Source organism: Eulemur rufifrons, chromosome 20 (genome assembly GCF_041146395.1).
Source record: "Eulemur rufifrons isolate Redbay chromosome 20, OSU_ERuf_1, whole genome shotgun sequence".
In the NCBI taxonomy this organism is placed as follows: Eukaryota; Metazoa; Chordata; class Mammalia; order Primates; family Lemuridae; genus Eulemur; species Eulemur rufifrons.
Window position 1 is genome coordinate 29,357,490 of NC_091002.1, and position 23,135 is coordinate 29,380,624.

At 39.8% G+C, this 23,135-nt stretch overlaps 1 protein-coding gene and 1 pseudogene across 3 annotated transcripts in view; one reads left to right on the forward strand and one right to left on the reverse strand.

The window, feature by feature from the left end:
• Positions 1–23,135, reverse strand: part of SLC23A2 (solute carrier family 23 member 2) — a 108,496-nt gene that overhangs the window by 78,660 nt on the left and 6,701 nt on the right. The window contains exon 2 of one of the 3 annotated variants that reach the window (XM_069496479.1): positions 10,503–10,625. The exons of 1 other annotated variant lie outside the window; for it this stretch is intronic. The gene's annotated coding sequence lies outside the window, so the exon portion shown is untranslated. Of the gene's footprint in view, positions 1–10,502; positions 10,630–23,135 lie in introns of all 3 variants that reach the window. One more of the 3 variants, XM_069496478.1, reaches the window with a different exon arrangement.
• On the forward strand, positions 635–693 carry LOC138401292 (U6 spliceosomal RNA; annotated as a pseudogene).

Genomic DNA, 23,135 nt, shown 5'->3' on the forward strand with positions numbered 1-23,135 from the left:
AAGAGATTTAGGATTATCAGCTGGACAAAAACTTCCCTGATTCTGTAATAAAGACAATGGAGATGGGGGAGTCTATAAATTATAAAAGCAAATGCATTAACAGCACCCTCTAGTGTTATAAGATTTAAGTGGTCATAAAATATAAAATTGTTTTTAAAAACCTATTTTGGAAAATTTCAAACATACAGAAAAGTAGACAAAACTCATTTTCATTTCCTATCCAACTCGCTTTTAATTACTGATTGTTTTTATTCATGTGGCAACTTCTATATTTCAAAAATTAACAGAGGTGTCAGAGACCAGCAGGGATCTCCAAGGGCCCTTCCCTCTCAATTAATAATTCAACTAATAAAATCATTGGTTTTAAGCTGGGCACACAACCGACTAAATTAAGGCAACATTTCCCAGCCTCCCTTGCAGCTAGATGGGACCAGTTTGGGTCAATGGGATAAGTGGAAGTAGGCCCTCCCCTCACTTCCTTCTTCCCCTGGGCCATAGGAACCATTTTGGAAAGAACTGATACTTTAAGAATGAAGGAAAGGGGTTCAGATTATGTAAGAAAGCAGCTTCTAGTTTGTTATCTCGGTATGTTAGAACATCCAAAAACATACCCTTAAAACAAAACACACATGTTGTACTCGCTTCAGCAGCACATACACTAAAATTGGAACAATACAGAGAAGATTAGCATGGGAAAAAAAACACACATGTAGATTCACATTTAAGAATAAAGAAATCTGACATTTGAAAAAAAATTGTATTTAAGTAAACTATAATGTGCACATTTTAATAAAGAAATCTGATTTTTAAAAAAAACACACATAGAGAGAAAATCGGAAAAGAGCACTACAAGGCAACACATTTGGGATAACCCCAGTTAGCAAATTTTTTAAAGGAAATACTAGATCAGTACATATTTTAGTCCTGGGGGTGCGGTGGGAGAGTTGAAGTTATTTTCCTTCCGAGGGACCAAACGGAAGATTCGTGATACAGGGTAAGTGTCTGCGTGAGATGAATAAATTCATTGTTCACCTGCGCTATCAAACACTTATTAAATTGGCTTCTTTGGCAGACACTTTAAGACTGGCCTCTTACCCATAATCTCAAGGCATGAATCAGAATGTGTGCTGACAAGCGCACACCAGAATTCCGGCGAAGTGGTAAAAACAGTTCATCCAACTATCAAAGTAAATCCACCGTGAGGACTACGCCCTTCAAAGTCAGGACTCACATTACAGTGCGTCCTGGTTAGCACCCTGCAGTGGAAATGAGGGCTGGTGGGAAAACAGCACTGAAATTCAAAGATGGGGGCAAGGGGAATCATAAGTAGATGGGTGGTGTCATTCACGTGGAGACCTAACATTCTTCACTATAAAGTTTTCATACATATTTTCCAGAGATAAAAACAAAAAAATCTAACTAGTAAATCAAAGATCCCATAATTTAGTGAACTTATTAATTCTCAGCAAGAAAATGAATTTATCAAATTTACTAGCATAGCCTGCAAATGTTATGCTGTACCATACCACTCCTTTATCATTTGTTTACCCTAACACAAGGAATGCCCTGATTATAAATTAAAGAAGAAAAAATAAAGAGATCATTCAAGACCAGGAAGAACAACAATAAAATATAATCTGATTTTTAAATTTCATCCTTTGCACTGAAAAAAAAAAAAACTATATGCCATACTTATTCGAACAACTAAAACAAACTGGTAAGACAAATACCAAGTGCTGACAGAGTAACTAGAACTCTCATACGCTGGTGGGTATGTAAACTGGTAACAAGTACAATACTTTGGAAAACTATTTGGTCATTTCTTACCAAGTTAAACATACATTTACCCTAAAACCCAGCAAAATATTACTCCTGGGTATCTACCCGGCTAAATGAAAACCTGTAAATGTTTACAGTGGCTTTGTCTTTCTTTCTCTCTTTCTTCATTTATTTTGAGACCGAGTCTCGCTCTGTTGCCCAGGTCAGAGTGCCACAGCATCAGGCTAACTCACAGCAACCTCAAACTTCTGGGCTCAAGCAATCCTCCTGCCTCAGCCTCCCAAGTGGCAGGGACTACAGCACTCGCTACCACGCCCGGCTAACTTTTTGTTTCTATTTTTAGTTGCCTGGCTAATTTTTTCTATTTTTAGTAGAGACCAGGTGTCACTCTTGCTCAGGCTGGTCTCAAACTCCTGACTTCAAATGATCCTCCCACCTCAGCCTCCCAGAGTGCTAGGATTACAGGTGTAAGCCATAGTGCTTGGCCTACAATGGCTTTATTTATAATAACTACGGGGCAGAACACACCCCATATGAGATCTTATATGTAAAGTTTTGAATCATGCAGTCAATACTATATTTTGGTTTATAGATACAGAAACATGTAACACATTCCATTGCAGATGTGAATTTTTAAGAAACAGAAACGTGTAACACAAAAGTATAAACATGGACTGCAAAGTCACCTCTGGGAGGAAGAGAAAGGGAGATAAGATTAGCAAAGGTACAAAGAAGATATCTCAAATATTTTCCTAAATAAGAAAAACCTAAAGAAAAAATAACAAAGGGTTTTGATTTATTAGATCTGGGCATCTGGCATATACTGGAGTGTTCACTCTTTCATTTTCTTTACATTTGAAATTTCACAATTAAAAACAAAAACAAACTTCTAACCAAAGACTGCCTCATGGAGGATACACAATAGGAACACACCAGCACTGGTAAACAGGGCTGCCTCCAGAGAAGGGAGTGCTCCCAACCTGTCCTCACGCACCTTTTGGATTGTTCCATGTAGACAGATCATCTATTTTTGGGGGGAAGGGGAATCTAATGAAAGTATTTTTATTTCAGATAAGGAAAGGCCACTGAAGACGTAATCACGATTCTAGCCCTGATTGTGCAACAAATCAGCTCTGCTATCATGCAAGGTGATTTAATCTACTCCCTTCAAGTGTCAGCTTCCAAAATCTCATCATCTATGAAAACACAAACACGTGCCCGCCAGGCAGAGATGAGTTCTAACTATACCACAGGGAGTGATAAGCAGTTCTTATGTAACCTTGGTAGGAAAACTTTTAGAATGTGTTAGGACAGTTCCACACAGACCATCCATAGTGACGGCGGCCGAGGCGGAGTCCAGAGGGCAGACAGTTATCATTACACAACACACCACGAGGTAAGAGGCAGGAAGTTGAGGGAGTGCTTATCTGATGACTCCTTTTCTTAATGAACTAAGAAGTAAAGGTCATGGCTGAGAGTAAAAAGCCTGGGTATGGGATTGGACAGGGGTGACTATGGGGAAAGGAATAAAAGGATATTACTCGCCCCTCTTAAAAAAAAAAAAAAAAAAAAAAAAAAAAAATCAAGGCCCAGTTCTGAGCCCAGAACTCAAATAAAAATGTGAAATGGAGAAAGTTGCCTTATCATCTGGTTCCTCTCCAGCAGAGTTCAACTGATCCAAAAAAAAAAAAGAGAGAGAGAGAGAGAGAGAGAGAAAAAAAATTAAATAGTAGGACTGGGCCCCTGAGGGAGCTTCACAAGTTACAAGAGCAGCTCAAAGAGTGAGAACATGATGCTGGTAGAATGACAGTCACATGACTGCCTGTGGAATCCATGGCAGGTAAGAAGGACCAGGGAACAGGACCCTGGAGCAGAGGAAGCTCTCCAAGCTCAAGATCCCAAAAGTGCCATCTGGGAGATCTCAGGGCCCAGGAGAGCTAGAGTGAACTGGAAGCAAAGCTCCCTGCAAAAGATGAAGGTGAAGGGACAGTGAGGCCCAGGGGCCAAATAAGCCAACAATTTAAAGATGATGAAAAAATAAATAAATAAATAAATAAAGATGAGCTAGAAGACACAGTGGAAAGAAGAGTGCCAAGCCAGGAGCCAACACCCAAACAGCAGAAAGAATGGCCACAAAGTTGGTAGAGGGTGGCATGTAGGTAAGGAGGGGTCTCACAGACTGGTATGGACCTGAAAACTGACAGGTGTCACTGAATTAAGACCGGAGGACACAGCCTGCTATTCTACCTGGAAATGCTGCAACACCTGGAGAATTGCTAGTCATATGACAGATCTCTGTTTAAATATCAATTCCTCAGCAAATCCTTTCCAGAACCCCCAAAATCTAAACGGTTCACTGCACCCTTTGCTGTTCCCAAGGCAATGAGCACAATTCATGCCAAGTATCCTTCCTTATGCAAATTTATGCTTTTCTCAAATTCATGCAGGGAGGGATCCATGTTTTCTGGATCTTTCTGGTTCTTAAATTGTGGCTAGCAAAAACTAAGAGTTCAGAGAGTGAACGGTATACCCAAAATCATATCCAGCAAGCTGCTGGGTCAGGAAGGTAAGCTCTCTGGCATGCTGGCTTCAGGACCCCTCAGCCAGACACACTTAAAAGCAATCCGCTCGGCTGTAAGAATATCTAGGACTGTCAAGATTCTTTTACTCTACTTTATTTATTTATTTTTTCAGAGACAGGGTCTCTCACTGTCACCCAGGGTAGAGTACAGTGGCACAATCAAGCGGTCAGAGCTTACTGTAACCTCGGACTCCTGGGCTCAAGCAATCCTCCTGCCTCAGCCTCCGGAGTAGCTGGGACTACAGGCATGCACCACCATGCCTGCTAATTTTTTTTTGTTTTGGTAGAGGCGGGATCTCGCTGGTCTCCCAGCCAAGATTCCTTTATTTTGAGTCTCTGTTTTACTGATGGGAAATGATCATGTGTAAGTGTTCTTATTAAAAAAAAAAAAAATGTGAAATATCCAAAAGAGAATAAAATTAAAATGTGTAATTTATAACTCACTCAACAAGTCATAAATTTACTAATTTTTTAATGTCCCTTTAGCAGGCAAGCACTTGAATATACTGCTAGTGGGAGTAGTAATTGGCATAACATTTCTAGATGGTCATTTAACATCATTAATCAAAAGCTCTAAAAATATACACAGTCTTTGGGCCTGACCCAGCAATTTTACTCTTAAGGAATTTATCCTATTAAAATAGGCTCAAATTTTTCATTATGAGAGTGGCTCATTAAAATAGTACTTAGTATAATTCAAAACTGGAGGGGAAAATATTAATGCCTAAAAATAGAGGACTGGTTGGTTTAAACATAGGTACATTCCTATAATAGAATATCGTGGGGATTAAAATATCAGTAACTAACGTGGCAGTGTGTTGAATGTTATCACTGAGTGGAGAAAAGGGTAGGTCACAAAACATACCTGATAATCCCATTTCAGTGTGAACACACAGAAAGTAGAGGGAAACACCAAAATGGTGATTATTTCCAGACGATGGGATTATAGGATTTTTTTTTTTGCCCTTATTTTCCTATAGTGTGTATGTATCTCTTGCATAATTTTTGAAACTGTAAGTCTGTGTCTAAAGACAATTCTAAAATAAAAATACAGGCAAGACAAACTAGAAGAGAAATTAAAGCTGAGGCTGAAGCAGCTCACCCTACTGATATAGCTACTGTGCTCCCGGAGGCAGCAGGGAGGCCAGCGTTTCCCAGTAACCAGATGCATAAGTCCCTCATTTCCAAGGACTTGCTGGCAGCACCTGAGAAACTAAGAAAACCAAAGACGCAGTCAGAAGGCGCAGTCAGAAGGTGCAGTCAGAAGGCAGGCACTTCATGTTCTGCAAACCTACAGTGTTCAAGGATTTCCCTGTATATCCTCTAATCCTTTCATCCTTGGATCTCAGCTCTTCCAAAAGCCATTTTTATCTAACATTGGTTATTATACTTCTTCACAATTCCTAGGTCTTCAGTCCTTTATTTGAAAAGACATGAGGCCCATTCATTGGATCCTAAACTTTAACTTGTCTAAAATTATAAGCTACAGAACATATTTGTGATTCTTGGGTAAAAAAGAAATTACTAAAATATATATATATATTAATTTAAAATATGTTAAGATGTTTTTTTTCTTCTCGGGGGAAAGGGGGGAATTAATTTACGTGTTGAACTGGTTCACAAGCATTTACCAGGCAATAGAAAACCTCTAAATTTGACAGGAAAAAGGTGAGGAAGGGAAAGCTGTAGGCACATCATCTAACTATGAGTACATATTATGATGCAGTCCCCGAAGTGGAAGTGGCCTACATTATGAAAAACCCAAAAATCTCAAAGCTGAGAAGTTGAAAACAGATTACTCAGTGATAAATAAAGCAATGTGGGTCTACCCAATGTGTGCCACCCAATACAGGAGCCACCAGGCCCCAGGTGGCTACTGAGCACCTGGCACGTGTCAGTCCAACTGATACGTGCCATGGGTGTGAAATACACACCAGATTTCAAAGAGTTGCTATGAGAAAAAAAGAATGTAAACTATCTCATTAATAATTGTTATACTGATTACCTGTTGAAATACTTTTTTACATATTAGCTTACAAAATATATTAATAAAATTAATTTTACCTCTTTCTTTTTACTTTAATGTAGTTACTAGAAAACATATGTGACTCCCATTACAATTATATTGGACAGCACTAGTCTAAAGAAAGTGTCTATAGCCCCAGCTACTGGGGAGGCTGAGGCAAGGGGATCACTTGAGCCCAGGAGTTTAAGGCTGCAGTGAGCTATGATCGTGCCACTGTACTCCAGCTCAGGGGACAGAGTGAGACCCTGAAGGGGAGGGGAGTGGAGGAGAGAGCATCCCAAGAGTGTGTAAACTTCCAATCCTTTGATTTTATACACACACACACACACACACACACACACAGAGGCATGGCCATATATCTTAGCCCAAACATCAAAACAAACCCGGTAATTAACATCCTACACAATGAGTAGTCTGCATGGTGGTGAGCAGATGCCATAACCTAATTTTTCACACACGTAGAACTGGAGGAGGGAAGGAACCAGATGTGAGAGAGGCCAAAGCAGAAATCACGTGCCAATGGTGCTAATGACAGCACAAACTAAAAGGTCAAAAGGGCTGGAGTAAGGGGCTCTTCACTGGAAGCCCAGAACCAGCACAAGAAAACTGAATAAAAACACAAGGCATAGCCAAGGGTAACCATTACTCAAATCCTGAAGGGCTTTGTAACTACTGAATTGCAGGTTCCAGTTTTGTATGGCAAAGCTAAAACAAAATAATACCTGTATTTAAAAAGGATTACCATTAGAAGTCATGGGACTAGTTTATTGATGAGATTTTTTTCCATACCGTATAGAAAGTCAGCAAACGACTTAGACATTTTATAAACAGCTGGTCTTAATCCAACACTAACATGATGATTTTTTTTTTTTTTCAAATATCAAATTGAAAAGGCCAGAGTTGTTCTAATGTGCTTGGAATCTCTTTCATAGTAACCGTTATACAACTGTTCCATCTTCTTTCCTTACCTTCTTATATAAGCTCTGTAATCACCGTCCGTGTTTACATGGGTTGTTGTAACTAACCAATCTCTCTGGTAAATATTTGAATCTCTTGTTGCCACTGATCAAACCATAAGCAACACAACATTTTTATATAACATGTCTGGTAATGAGAAAGCGAGACATTGACGTCAATAGCACACACAGTCTGTAAACCAAAAACACCAGAACTTCCAGATACAGCAAGGCTTCTTGGAAATCAGGCACCAATAAAACAGAAATGTCTCCTCACTCCTCTTTAAGTTTTTGACCCAGTTTATATCCAAGTCCTGCTGCATCTGTGGGAGTTTCTAGCAGCTTCTAAAATGTGCCTGAACCAGAATGAGGCACTCAGTTTGCAGGCTCCGGGCACTCAGCAGAGCGGGTGTTCTGAGCTCTGAAAGCCAGGCATTGACCTGTCACCTGTATGTTCTTAATGACCAAGATGAAAGGTACAAGCAAGCCTTCTCTTTTCTCAGTTTAATGAGAGCTTGGTATTTTAGGATTTGTGCTGATAATCTCAAAGCAAATGGAATGAAACCAACCATTCAACTAGTTTCCTGACCGCTGACAACGGTTTAAGCAGTAAGTGGAAACGCACTACACCTGAAGCAATCTGCCACCGAATTGGACAGACAGGGACAACTACTGAGTAAGAGAAGAAAAGCACAACTACATTGAGCCAAGCAGGAGCTCAGGGAAACGGCAACTTCAGGCTTGAAATTGCCAGAAATGACTTTTGGGAAGTGGGATTAGGGTCAGCCTTGGAAGTCCTAAGAGAGGCCAGAGGTAGGTCCAGAGGTGGGGAGAGGGGGCACACGGTGAGTCTCTCTCAGGCACTGACCACACCAGCCTAAGGCGAGCACACAGCACCCAGGGCCAGTGGAAGAAGAAAAGTTCTCCCAGGACCAAAGGAGCCGTGCAAGGCAAGTGTCAATGCAGCACAGCTTCATGAAACCTGAGTTTCTGGGCAGGTGAGGAGAGTAATCCTCCACCTCAGGATAATCTCAAACGGGAGAGCAAAAGGCTGTGATGCTAATCCAAGGAGAACGAGTTGGCAACTGCAATGACAGACATGCCAAAATGAGAAGAAGGGATGAATAAAGGGAGTCATTTCAAAAAAAACAATCCAAGAATCGGTGTCAAAGATGATCTCTAGAAAAGAACAAGGTGTCCCCTTCAGAAATAAGAAATGGGCCTGGGCCGGGCGCGGTGGCTCACGCCTGTAATCCTAGCACTCTGGGAGGCCGAGGCGGGTGGATTGCTCAAGGTCAGAGTTCGAGACCAGCCTGAGCGAGACCCCGTCTCTACTAAAAATAGAAAGACATTATATGGACACCTAAAAATCTATATAGAAAAAATTAGCCGGGCATAGTGGCGCATGCCTGTAGTCCCAGCTACTCGGGAGGCTGAGGCAGTAGGATCGCTTAAGCCCAGGAGTTTGAGGTTGCTGTGAGCTAAGCTGACGCCACGGCACTCACTCTAGCCTGGGCAACAAAGTGAGACTCTGTCTCAACAAAAAAAAAAAAAAAAAGAAATGGGCTTGACAAGGCAAAAAATGAAAACAGGACGTAAGTTGAATCGGTGATGTGTACATTCAACTCATGCCCACTGGAGACTACCGGGTATTTGAGAGAGAAGCTGTGAAATAACAGAGCAAAAGGGATTTGTGAATTAAAACACAAAGGTAACAACTGAAACTCAGAGTTGGGAGACCATTTATTTTGCAGGTATCCCCAGAGAGAACTCTCCTCCTCACTTCCGTCCTTAATAAATGTTACTTTTAGAAATAGAAGACATGGCCGGGCATGGTAGCACTCGCCTGTAATCCTAGCACTCTGGGAGGCTGAGGCGGGAGGATGGCTAGAGCCTAGGAGTGCGAGCAGGTAGTGAGCTATGGCACTACACTCTAGCCCAAGCAACAGAGCAAAACCCTATCTCAAAAAAAAAAAAAAAACAGCAAAAAACCCCCCAAAACTGGAAGACATGCAATTTGATGATGATGGCTTAAGGAAAAAGAAGCTACACGCAGAAAGCAAAAATAATGGAAAGAAATATACAAAAATGGCCCTAGTGGTATCATTAGGTGGTAGGACCAAGGATATTTTCTTCTTCCTAATTTTTAGGATTTCCTAAGTGTTTTGTTATTTTTTTAAAATAATAATCATAGACTTCTTTTATTAGAAAACAAAAGTAACATACTTTAAAAAGGAATGTTCCCCTCTACATATTGGCAAAACTTCTTGTAAGTATACACATAAATGTGAATCTTATGGTATATAAAAGTAAATAAATAAAAATAACATTGACATAACATTTTACATCCACCACTCTGAATAAATGTAGGGTTTTTTTTTTTTTTTTTTTTTTTGGTTTTTGGGTTGTTTTTTTTTTTAATTCATAAATTTAGTTTTGACAAGACAAAGTACTTGAGAGAATATATCAGTAGGAGTGTAAATTCTTGCAGCTTCTCTGTAGGACAACTTGCCAATATCTATTAAAATTTAAAAATTTCATGCACTATACCCAACAATCTTACCACTAGGTTATTATCCTCAAGTTTCACCAAAAAAAAAAAAAAAAAAAAAAAAAAAACCAAACACCAAAATATTCATCAAGCTTTGGGATGAAGGAGAGGGTAGAGAAAGAAGGAAAAAAAGAAATCCTCCTTAGTAATCTACTTGTGCTTAGTCCAACTGAACTGCAGAGAATGCTGGAAAAGGGGTGAGGGAATAGTTCTTAAATCTCTTTACCCCCAGGGTCCTCACGTGGAACCCTGACTGTGGGCCCCAACGGCAGTGAGTACTCAACAAATGTTTGCTGATAAAAAAGTCAAAAGCATGGAAAGAAAACTGAAAATATTTACCTCCTACCTTGCAATTAATATAAGTGGCAAGACTGTGCCTGTTTATTTTCTAGTTTAATCTACTTACATGGAATTTGGCCTAAAGAAGTCCATTACCTTATCATTAGCATTAACCTAACAATTTATTACTCCCAGGTTGTGCATTTGGACCGTTCCTGACATGTACAAATGTACAAAGGGTTAGGTCAAATACAAAATGGTTCTGAGGCTTAAGGGCTGTCAGCGCAATTCTATCATGAAACACAACTGGAGACTGTGTTTTAGACGCACCTAAATGATGTCGCGTGGACCTGTCCATACGCTTTCCGTTACAAGTTGCTGAGCTACATTTGCTTGTGCGCCGAGGTCCAAGCTCAAAGCCACATGAGGAGTTCCGGTTAGTGGAGTCAAGACCTAGCTAGAGAAAAGCAAATGGTAAATTAATATTGAAAGTAATAATAAACCTAGCAGGAGGCACTCTCCATGAACGGAGTCTATTTTTCACTCAACCGTGCCCAATCCTAGAACTTGCTCTATTACATCCTCACTCTTATGGGATGTCTCTGAGGCTCCAGCACATCCCTGGGCAGGGTCATAAACTGTCCCCTCAGTTCCCTTAAGAATACACTCTCCATTTGCACAAAATATCTCAGAAGATAGCATATTAGAACGCCTGTAAAAAAGCAATTTGGCACTCAGGCTTTCTTCATTGGTCATTTTTTTAACTCCATGTTCCCTAGCATAGGACCTTGATTTAATGTGCCAAGCATCATGCTATGTGTCACACCTGCACCATTTCACCTTCACAAGAACCCTCGGGAACTACTTGGCCCACAGGTTACAGGGAAGAAAATCCGAGAGGCGTGAGGCCTCCTGGTCAAGGTCCCAGAGCTTGTCAGAGATGTCACAGGGCAGGGGTCAGAGCCTCGCCTTTAATGACCACGCTACATTGCCTCGAATACCACCGCTAGAATAAACTGAAAAGCACTGTGTTCGTGGGGAAAGGGGGGAGAGAACACAAGAATACTCAAAAATCACCTTCTTTTAAAGCCTCTTAAAAATGTATTCATACATGGGGAGGATTCGTCTCAGAAAGCTGGCCGTGTTCTATCTCTTATGCTGGGTTATCAGTAGGTACACAGATGTTCCTCTTATTATTCATCAAATGAACAAGTACCTGAGCACGCATTTCACAATGAAAAGAACCCAGAGCCTGAGTCAGCGGCTGGCTGTTCCTGAGACAGACGGGGGCCATACGCCTGGCCCTCCACTGTCAAGAAAAACGCAGCAGGCAACCAGCAGTGTAGCCAGACTCTTGCTGGAAAATACCGTGGAGACTCTTACCGTTTGTTCGTGGGTGAGTTAGCACGGCATTCACCAATGGCCCTAAGGTAAGTAAGCGCCAGTTGCCATCAGACATGTACCAGTCCTGCCTTCGGTGAGCCTGTACTTTTTTATTTCAGAAACTAAACACTGGCAGGGTGCGGTGGCTCACACCTATAATCCTAGCGCTCTGGGAGGCCGAGGGGGGTGGATGGTTTGAGCTCAGGAGTTCGAGACCAGCCTGAGCAAGAGTGAGACCCCCGTCTCTACTAAAAATAGAAAGAAATTATATGGACAACTAAAAATATATATAGAAAAAATTAGCCGGGCATGGTGGCACATGCCTGTAGTCTCAGCTACTTGGGAGGCTGAGGCAGGAGGATCGCTCGAGCCCAGGAGTTTGAGGTTGCTGTGAGCGAGGCTGACACCACGGCACTCTAGCCTGGGCAACAGAGTGAGACTGTCTCAAAAAATAAAAAATAAGATAAAAAAAAGAAACTAAACACTGGTCTTTTGCTGTTTGGCACAAAAAAACATTATTCAAGTGATTAGAATATGAACAGAGAAGGGCTGGTTCTCCTACACAGGGAGAACTAGCCTCTAAAAAAAAAAATAATAATATGAACAGAGAAATTTATGTTTTTACCTTTCTAAAAGGTATTTCACATGCTAGGCAAAAAAGTAGTAACATGTCTCAAAATACAATCTTCATAACCATAAATCTATTTTAAGCTATGTTTATTAAATATTTACAAAGTCAGGCCCAGGCACAGTGGCTCACACCTGTAATCCCAGCACTTTGGGAGGCTGAGGTAGGAGGATCAATTGAAGGCCAGGAGTTTGAGACTAGCCTGGGCAACATAGCAAGATCCCATCTCTACAAAACATTAAAAAAATCAGCCAGGTGTGGGAGGCTGAGTCAGGAGAATTACTTGAGACCAGGGGGTCCGGGTTACAACAAGCTATGATTACTCCACTGCACTCCAGCCTGGGCAACAGATCAAGACCCTGTCTCTTAAAAAAAAAAAAAATTAAATTAAATAAAAAAAAAATCTACAAAGTCAGAAGGGATGCCCAAAGGTGACATCAATGAAGATTAGTCAAGAAGAATAATGGAAAGAACATGAAAAAAAACAAAAAAAGCACTTTAAAAGAATGGCTTACTTCCAGTTAAATAAACTGTAATAATGTATATTGTTCTTTGAAAAATGCAAGTTGTACAATACATACACTATGATTCCACTTTTATTAAAAGGATAATTATATAGCGCATATTTGTGTACACAGAAAAGGGCTGGCAAGGACACACATCAAGCTGCTTTGAAAGGGCGGTAGTAGGTACAAGATATTATGTGACTTTCCCAATTTATACCATTCTGACAAGCTTGAATTGTTTTCCAACATGCATATGCTTCTTTTGTAAATCCTTTAAAAAACTAATAAATATTAATTACAAAAGCTTCCATAAGGGCAAAGTTGCAAATTAATAGAGTATCATTTTAGCTACAAAGCACTGAAAAATCCTAAAAGAGTGAGTGAAAGTACTATGACTCCTCACAGGTTTCTTTTTGGAAAGTATTTTTCTAAACTGATTGGTAAGATGAGTGTTTGGGAGGACTTGGCTTTCTACTCCACTGAACAAGTATTCCAGACAAACCACAGAACTGGGTCAGAAGTTCTAATACTGGAAAAATGTAAATGCATTTCTGAGAAAGGAATCTTTGAGGAAGGAGTTAAGTGAGAAGGAACCACTCGACAAACAAAAACAAGACTGAGTTATCAGAGAGCTAGCATCCTTGAACTTTTAGCAGAATGCCCAGAAGACACACCCCCCCCCTTTGTAGGTTCCACCACATTCTGGAAACATGAGAACTGCCCTTTGCACACAAGGCTACAGGGCTGAGATCAAAGCCTGGCCCGTGGGGCAGGTCAGAGGAAACAGCACGATAGCCACCTCACTGTCCCCCATAACAGCCACGATGAACTCAAAAAAGCTGCTCAGTGTTTATGCTGCTTCTTAATTGGGGTTTGCAAAAGTCAGGACTATATGATGTAGTTTCCAGACTTCGATTTCACAAACAAAAAAAAACATTCACCAAAAAATTTGGGGGAAAATAATATAGCACTGTCATCTCTGTATTTTACCACATTATTTAACACCCACCGTTGCCGCTCACCATCATTTCCTTTAAAAAGGATGTTAAGGCTTCAAAAGCAGGAAGGCTAGATCCCCAGGGCCAACATCATATACAGGCCAGGACCTCTGAGCAGCCAAATCATTCCATCAATTCAGCAGATGCCAAAAAGGCTGACAAAAACACCTCCTCCTGATTTAAAAACAAAAACCTCTTCATTGCAATTTAAAAAGGATGCTTCCTGAATATGACAAATAGCTCTGAAAACAATAGACAACACAAAACACTCTGTACTCTTCACGCTTTTACATTTTGTTTGTATTTTTTTTTAAAGACTTACAAAAGGAACACATGTATGTACTTGAAAATCTTGATGAAATGCGTCATTTTTTTTTAAGGTAAACTATTCTTTGAAAACTTGACTAAGTAACATAAATGAATGGAGAAAATTACAAAAGCAAAGAACTCTCCTCCCAAAAGGTGCTAGGCTCTTCACAGGCAGATTATTTCCCAGCCCTCTGGATAAGAAATGGGAAGGGGGTAGCTTCCCAATTCCTTCCAGGAAAACTGACCAAACACAAAGAAAGAAAACTATGTGTTAACCTCACTTGCCATTCCTAGGCTTGCTTTTTTTTTTTTTTTTTTTTAACTTTTGCAACGATGACACAGAAGGAATGACATCTGGTTTCAATCTTGATTTCTTTGATCTATGTGTCTATGGTTCTTCTTTTATGAACTGTAAGTGCCTTTTACCCATTTTTCAGTAGGTGTTGGGTTTTTCTTATTCATTTGCAAGAGCTCCTCATAGGTTAAAAACATTAACCCTTTGTCTGTTGCAAACATTTTCCCCAGAAAAAAAACAAATGGCTTTTTCCATTTTGTCTATACCACTTGAAATAAAGGACATTTTAAAAATCTCTGTGAAGTCATAGCTAATATCTTTTTGTGATCTCCTTTCACTTTCATGCTAGAAAGCCCTATCCCATCCCAAAATCAAAGAAATAGTCACCACCATTTTCAGCTAGATGTTTTTGGTCAAAATCATTGTAAAATGTTTAACACTCATCCTTTTAAAAATGCATATTGAACAAAATTATTATTCTAGGAAAATTAGCTGAGTATGATTGTATTCACTTTAGTTGCAGGACAAGTAAAGGTCCAATATTTAAGGACTGCCTAAATAAATTAGGAGAGTAAAATACTTTATGATAAAACACTAAAAGCCATTCTTTAGTACACTATCTGATGACATGGGGAAACAGGCATGATCTATTATATTACTAAGAGGTAAGGGGGAAGCAGAACATCTTTACTTTTATAAAAACTACACTTGTTCAACAAGCCAGGTGATCTGGGACACTTACCTAAATATTAACTGGGTCCTCCCAGACTGTCAGATTGCAGGTGATGTCCTATCTATACTTTTCTGTTTTACATGTTACTAATGAATTATATATTTGTGATTTTTAAAAAGTATAAAATTCACAAATACATGTGCTAAACTAGTCACTAAAAATTTTTGCCCAATGCCTAAGCTATAATTATCTTCAAAACATTACAGATAACCTTTCATTTATTTATTTATTTATTTTTGACACTTAGCACTTCCACACAATCCAGATAACCTTTCCTTAACATATTTAATTCCATGTTATAGATGGAGCCAGGCATGGTGGCTCATGCTTTTAATCCCAGCACTTTGGAAGGCTGAGGTGGGAGGATCACTTGAGACCAGGAATTCAAGACCAGTCTGGGCAACAAGGAAAGACCCTGTCTCTACAATAAAAATAAAAATAAAAATAAAGATAGCCGGGGCATGGTGGCATGCATCTTTAGTCCCAACTACTCAGGAGGCTGAGGAGGGAGGATCGCTTGAGCCCAACAGTTTGAGGCTACTATGATCATACTACTGCACTCCAGCCTGGGTGACAGAGACCCTAAAAAATAAATAAACACCACATGTTCTCACTTCTAAGTAGGAGATAAAAGAGGGTGGATATGGTCATACAATAGGGTAATGGAAATTAAGATCTAAGAAGAAGGGAGGGTGTGAGGGTGAGGGATAAAAATCCATCTGGGACAATGTACACTATTCTGGTGACGGGTACACTAGAAGCCCTGACTTCAGCATTATACATCCATGCAACAAAAAAACACTTGTACGGAAGAGCGGCAGCGCCCGGCGGCAGTGGGAGGGCATGCGGCCGAGCAGAGGGTGGAAAGGCCACAGCTAAGGCTACGGCTGTGTCTCGCTCACAGAGAGCTGGGCTACAGTTTCCTGTGGGCCCATCCACAGACACGTGAAGACTGGCACCACGAGCCACGAAAGGGAGGGGGCCACGGTTCTGGAGTACCTCACTGCTGAGGTGCTGGCGCTGGCAGGTAATGCTTCCAAGGATGTCAAAGCAAAGCAGATCACTCCACGGCACTCGCAGCTTGCAATCCATGGTGACGAAGAATTGGATTCTCTTACCAAGGCTACCATAGCTGGGGGGGTGTGATCCCTCCCATGCACAGATCTCTGATTGGAAAGAAGGGACAGCAGAAAACTGTCCCTAATCCTCCCTGTCATTGTACTGTAACTGGGATAGAAGAAATAATGGGCATACGTGGAATTTGTAAAAACAGTTAAATGGAAAAGCATACACAAATACTGTAGACATAAAAGAAACATCTCTATGTTCTTAAACTCGAAGTTTGATAAAAGTACTTTTTCATGTGGTGACAGTTGTGTGTTGATTGGCTAGGTTTCTCCCATGTGTTTTATACAAAAATGGAAATGATAAACCATTTTTTAATACTTGTACCCCCTAAATCTATTGAGATTTAAAAAAAATAAAGCACTCAATTTATGAACACAAAAAATGAATCAACTCTCCAGGCAAAAAGAGGTGCTAGAATGGTTGTGTAATCAACTGAATAAAATTGGATAATGACCAAAAAGTACAAATTTTAAATTTATTTAAATTTTTAAAATTAAAAATAAATAAAAATGAATTGGAGAATAAACTCTCAATTAAAAAAAAAAAACTTGGGCTCTGCCTATCCTCCTAATTATGTGAAGATCTAAGAATAATGCCCCGATTTATATTCCTGGCAAAGTGACAAAGTTAAAAACACAGTCCAATGGCAATTATCGGTGGTAATAAGTCAAACTCAGCTAAAACAAATGGTTCTATTTTTCCCTTATTAAACTGTGTCTTTGTATGTGAATAAGCACTGTATACTTTCAACTAAGCTGAAAAGCCTATTTTATGTAGGCTAGCCCCAAAACTTCCTAAGACCTCTCAAGTGTCTAGGAATCATCACAACTAGATAATAACCAGTTTAAAGTGAGTCAAGGTCAAAATTCTGAACTCAGAATATGGTGCCTGAGTCTCAGGCAGGCTACTTCCCCGCATCTGACCCGTCACCCTGCCCAGCTGTGTCCCCGCATCTGACCCATCACCCTGCCCAAAAATGGTACTCAATGAAGGTGGGTGGAAGGAACAAACACAAAGGGCTTAGAAATCCCACAGCCCCACCCTCTCTGGGCAGTGGAGGCACAGGGTGAAAGCAGAGACTCACACCCAGGTGGAGGCAGCCTGAGATCCAGAACCCAGACCACTCTCATTTCTCGTGGAAACCATCAAGAGGAAAAGCCAAGATATATAGAGAGGGCGCTCAGTGCCTACTCCATGCTGTGTCAAGCCAGCCAGATAGATGCTGGGAAGCTACACACATTATTAAGTTCCCCTCCACAGCCTCAAGGAGTCAAGACTAACAAGCCCTAAAACTTCGCTAGGACAAATGTTTCTAGAGATCTGGAATACAAAGGGAAGCCCATTTTTAAATAAAAAGCCTAAAGGACATAATTTAAAAGAGTCATTTAAGGCTATTATCTAAGTAGGACAAAAGTCTCATATTTTACTTTTTAATACTACTGATGCAAAACTTAATTAAGGCAAAAGAGCACCATCAACCAAAAGACATATGTGCCCAAAGGGACTAAACACCGAAAGTATTAATACTTGAACTTGAGTGGAGAGCCTGTGACACCTGGCACACCTTTCTAGCTGTCTGAAATAGGAGCACCCAGGCCATGCCACTGAAAGTTCACATTTACTGGGACAACAATGTTGAAAAATCTTCCTCAAATTCTAGTTTTGTTTTTTTTTTTTAATTCAAAGGTGGCAGCTGATTATGCCAAACATATTTTAGTAAAGCAAATTTGAAATCTAAAATGTACTTTAAACAAAATCATGTTCTGATAGATTTTTATTCATCTTTTAAGAAAAATATTCCCTTTGACACTTTAAAGCTTGAAAAATGAGATTTCTAATTTGAAAACTAAATCCCAAGAAAAGTGATTTACACATAAAACTTACTTCTCCAACACATCATAAAATAAAATTACAGGGCAAAACAGGGAAAATATCTATAATACTTATTAAAGGTGCTAATATCCTTGATATAAAAAGAACTGCTATAAATCACCAGGAAAAAAAAGAAAACTGACATAAGACTAGAAAAACTGGTTAAAAAAAAATGAATAAGCCAGAGAATATATAAATACCTGAGTTTAAGTTCATTTATAGCAATGGTTCTCAACAGCAATCCTGGCTGCATAGTGGAATCACCTGGAAGATTTTTCAAAACTCCAATGTTCAAGCTGAACTCCTAATCAACTGCATTCCGGTCTCAGGGATGAGACCAGGCATCAATAGGTTTTTAAAGTTCCCCAGGTGATTCCAATTTGCTGTCAAGGTTGAGGACTACTGATGTGAAGCACATTTTTCAAACACCAGATAATGAATGACCCTATGTGAGCGAGTAATTAATGAAGAGGGCTGGGGCCAGCCATTTTTCAGTTTAAAAAAATGGAATGGAGTAGACTAGACTAGACTCGAATATTACATTGCTCCTGAGTGCAGATAAATATTGTCTCATGAAATTTTTCAGTTAAAAATATGTAATTCTTGGCAATACTACCCAAATTCATCTACAGATTCAGTGAAATCACTATCGAAATCCCATCTGCCTTTTTGGCAAAAATTGATAGACCGATCCTGCAATTCATATAGACACACACAGGACCCAGAATAGCCAAAACAATCTTGGAAAACAAAATTGGAGGACTCATCTTTCCCAATTTCAAAACTTAATACAAAGCTATAGTAATTAAGACAATGTGGTGTAAGGATATACGTATATACTGGTATATGGATAGACATACAGATGAATAGCATACAATTGAGAATCCAGAAATAAATGTGATTTTCAACAAGAGTGCTATGACAGTTCAATAGGGGAAAGAGTAGTCTTTTCAAGAAATGGTGCTGAGACCACCGAAGTCCATGTGTAAAAGAATAAAATTGGACTCCTACCTCACGACATATATAAAAATTAACTCAAAATGGACCACAGACCTAAGAGCTAAAACTATAAAACTCTTAGAAGAAAATTTAGGGGTAAATCTTTATGACCTTGGGTTGGGCAATGGTTTCTTGGATATGACACCAAAAGCACACGCAACAAAAGAAAACTAGATAAACGGGACTTTAACAAGATTAAAAACTTTAGTGCTTCAAAGGATACCAACAAGAAAGTGAAATGACAACCTACAGAATAAAAGAAAATATTTGCAAATTACGTATTAGATAAGGCACATGCAGAAAATTTCAAGAACTTCTAACTCAACAATAAAAAGACAAATAACCCAATTAAAAAATGGGCAAAAAATGTGAAGACATAGCTCCAAAAGATGGCATACAAATGGCCAATAAGCATAAGAAAAGGTGCTCAACATCATTAATCACTAGAGAAATACAAATAAAAACCACTGCACAAAGGCCAGGTGAAGTGACTCACACCTGGCTTGCATCTTTAATCCCAGCACTTTGAGAGGCCTAGGCAAGAGGATCGCTTGAAGACAGGAGTTCAAGACCAGCCAGGATAACATAGGGAGCCTCCCCGCCCCCACCACCACCTCTGAAAAATAAGAAAAATTAACAGGTGTGGTAGTGCACACCTGCAGTCCCAGCTACTCAGGTGGCTGAGGCAGGAGGATCAATTAACCCCAGGAGTTCAAGGTTACAGTGAGCTAAGATTGCACCACTGCACTGCAGCCTGGATGACAGCTGTCTCTACAAAAGAAAAGGTTATGTGGTGTGAAACTTGTTTGAGATACACATACAAACACACTGATGTATATGTATAGAGAGAGATGAAAAGTGGGTCAGTCAAAACCAAAAGTCTGAAAAATATATTTTAGGAGTTGATGGACACCAATTCAAGAAATAAAACATTAAATGCTCCTGAGATCTCAGAGTCAAAAGCAGAAATTGAAAAAATGCTGAAGTCACTTTGGGGCATCACCCTAAGCACTGAACTAAAACATCAGAAAAAGTAAACTTGACCTCCTGTCTACTCTGATGGGTCAGGTCTAGTAATAAAACAGAATTCCCTACCCCATCCACTTCCCAGGGCTTCTGAACATCTGAGCAGGGCTCAGAGGAGCTTCCTGCTCCCTCTAAATTCAGGGAGCCTGCTGGCAGACCCCACAGGGAGCTCAGCAGGGAACGGTACACCAATCACTGCCAGCTGGGGGGAAAAGCCGGGCTGCAAGAAGGGCAGCCTGGAAATGCAGGGCCCGAACTCACACGGGGAGGCAGGTGCACAAAGGCAGCCAGGAAGCAGGCGCACAAAGGAGACCCCCACCAGCAGCCAGGTGAGTTAGCTGGAGGAAAAGAGAGGAGAAAAGAGCAAAATCGATAGTGCTAACATGTTCAGTTTATCTTCACATGGATGAAAGAATAAAGGAAGAAAAATAAGAGCCGATAAAACTTCTCTAAAAGAACATCTTCAAACACTGCAGGTCAGAATCTCTGACGCAAAAGATGCAAGCAGCTACACAATATGACAGCCTGAGTTAAAAAATAGAAGCCCTTGGGACAAAGCTGAGGAAAGATATAGCTCACGTAACTTCTTGTGGCAAGAAATTTGAGGTCATCTTCAAATCAGCAGGGAAACGAAACTTATTTGGAGAATTACCACAAGAATAAGGACAGATTCTATTGAGAATATTTGTGAGGATCTCAGGGCCAATGTCAAGGTAACTAGCTTTGTTCATTAAAAAAAAACACTATGTATGATATCGCAATTAGGACACTTTTTTATATTGCACTCCAATAAAATTTGAGAATAAGAAAAGGACCACTATCAATTAAACCTGTTCTGCAAATACTCTATATTGCATTAAGAAAAAGAAATGTATAACTACAGGGAAAAAAAAAACAACAAAATGATCATTTGCAGCTACAAATTGACTATCCCTTATCTGAAATGCTTGGGACCAGATTTTTTTTTTTATTTAATTTTTTTAGTATTTGCATATATATATAATGAGGTATCTTAGAGATAGGCCCCAAGTCAAACACAATATTCATTTGTTTCATATATGCCTTAGAAAAGTAGCCTAAGGGTAATTTTGTATATTTTTTTTTAAATAATTTTGTGTTTGAAACCAAGTTTTGACTGTGTTGTGTTTTGTTTTGTTTTTTTTTTTGAGACAAGGTCTCAGTCTGTTCCCCAGGCTAGAGTACAGTGGCATGATCATGGCTCACTGTAGCCTCAAACTGCTGGGGCTCAAGCCATCCTCCCACCTCAGCCTCCCAAGTAGCTGGCCACCACACCCAGTAAACTTTTTTTTTTTAAAGAGACCAGGATCTCACTATGTTGCCAAGGCTGGTCTCCAGCTCCTGGCCTCAAGCAATCCTCTGGCCTTGGCCTCCCACAGTGCTAAGACTACAGCTGGGATTATAGGCCAACCACTGTGCCCTGCCTTGACTGCATTTTGACTGCAACTCATCACATGAGGTCACATGTGAAATTTTCTGCTTGTTGCATCATGTTGGTGCTCAAAAAATTTCAGATTTTGGAGCATTTCAGATTAGGGATGTTCAACCTATATTATGACTGCCTATCCAAGACACTCAAGAGAATCCACCGAAAAATAAGAGTAACAATTTGATTAGGTAGTATGTCAAACACAGTGCCATTTCACTTTCCTCGTGGATACACAAAAAGACTCCATTTCCCAGTCCCTTGCATCTAAAAATAGGGGCTAACAGACTGTGGAAGAAAATACTATTACTTCCAAACTTGGCCCATAAAAAAATCTCCCATGCACAAAATTCCCATGGCAAACTTAGAGGACACATCATGAAGTCAGCTGTAATATAAGATAGAAGAAGCCTAGATCCCCAAGTCACCACTTAGAGGAGAACTATCTAGAAAAATGTGAGCAAAAAATAAAAATTTTGTTAGGCCACAGATTTTAGCTGGCACTAACTACCCCGACTAATATAAGTGGTCAATTAGTTATAAGACATCTAAATTACAAGCAATATGCTTGCTTTATACTTTCTCTGTAGCAATTAGGAAATTGGAGGCTGCGGGTGGCATGAGAGGAGATAATCTCACTCTAAATAGCAAATATTTTAAAATAAAGAGCAATAAACAAGTAATCTATAGACCATATGTTAGGAAAAATCTAGAGAAACTGACTTGTTCTGTTTGTGGACAAGTCAATGTTATAAAGATGACAAGTCTCCCCAAATTAACTTACACAGTTAACGAAATTTCCCATTAAAAATATTTTGAGCCAGCCATGGTGGCTCATGCCTGTAATCCCAGCACTGTGAGAGGCTGAGTCAGGAGAATCACTTGAGACCAGGAGTTCAACACCAGCCTAGGCAACATTAGCATGACCCTGACCCCAAAAATAAAAATGTTAGCAGGTGGCACGCATCTGTAAGCCCAGCTACTTGTGGGGCTGAGCCAGGAGGATCACTTGAGCACGGAGTTGGAGGCTGCAGTGTGCTGTGGTTGCACCACTGCACTCCAGCCTGGACAACAGAGCGAGACCCTGTCCCAAAAAAATAAACAGCTGGCTCGGTGGCTCATGCCTATAATCCCAGCACTTTGGGAGGCTGAGGCCGAAGGATCACTTGAGATCGGGAGTTCTAGACCAACCTGGACAACACAGACAATCCTGTCTCTACAATAAATAAATAAATAAAATAGTAAGGTCATGGCAAAAAAAATAAACTGAATAAATCTCACAACAGATCCAAAGATTCAGCATATGATTAAGGTGTTGTTTTAAGTTAATAAGGATAAAATGAATAAATGATGCTGAGAAAAACGTAAACTAGAGGGAAAAAATAATCTTTACTTCATAGCACACTCCAAAATCAGGTTATAGGTTTTTTAGAAGAACTAAGAGGAAATATCAGTGAATGTCTATAAAATCTTGAGGTAGGAAGGCATGGGGAAAAAAAAAAAAGATTGACAGATTTGAATTCAAAGCACAGAAAAAACATTTGCAATATAGGACAAAAAATGCAAATCTTTTTTTTTTTTTTTGAGACAGAGTCTCACTTTGTTGCCCAGGCTAGAGTGAGTGCCGTGGCATCAGCTTAGC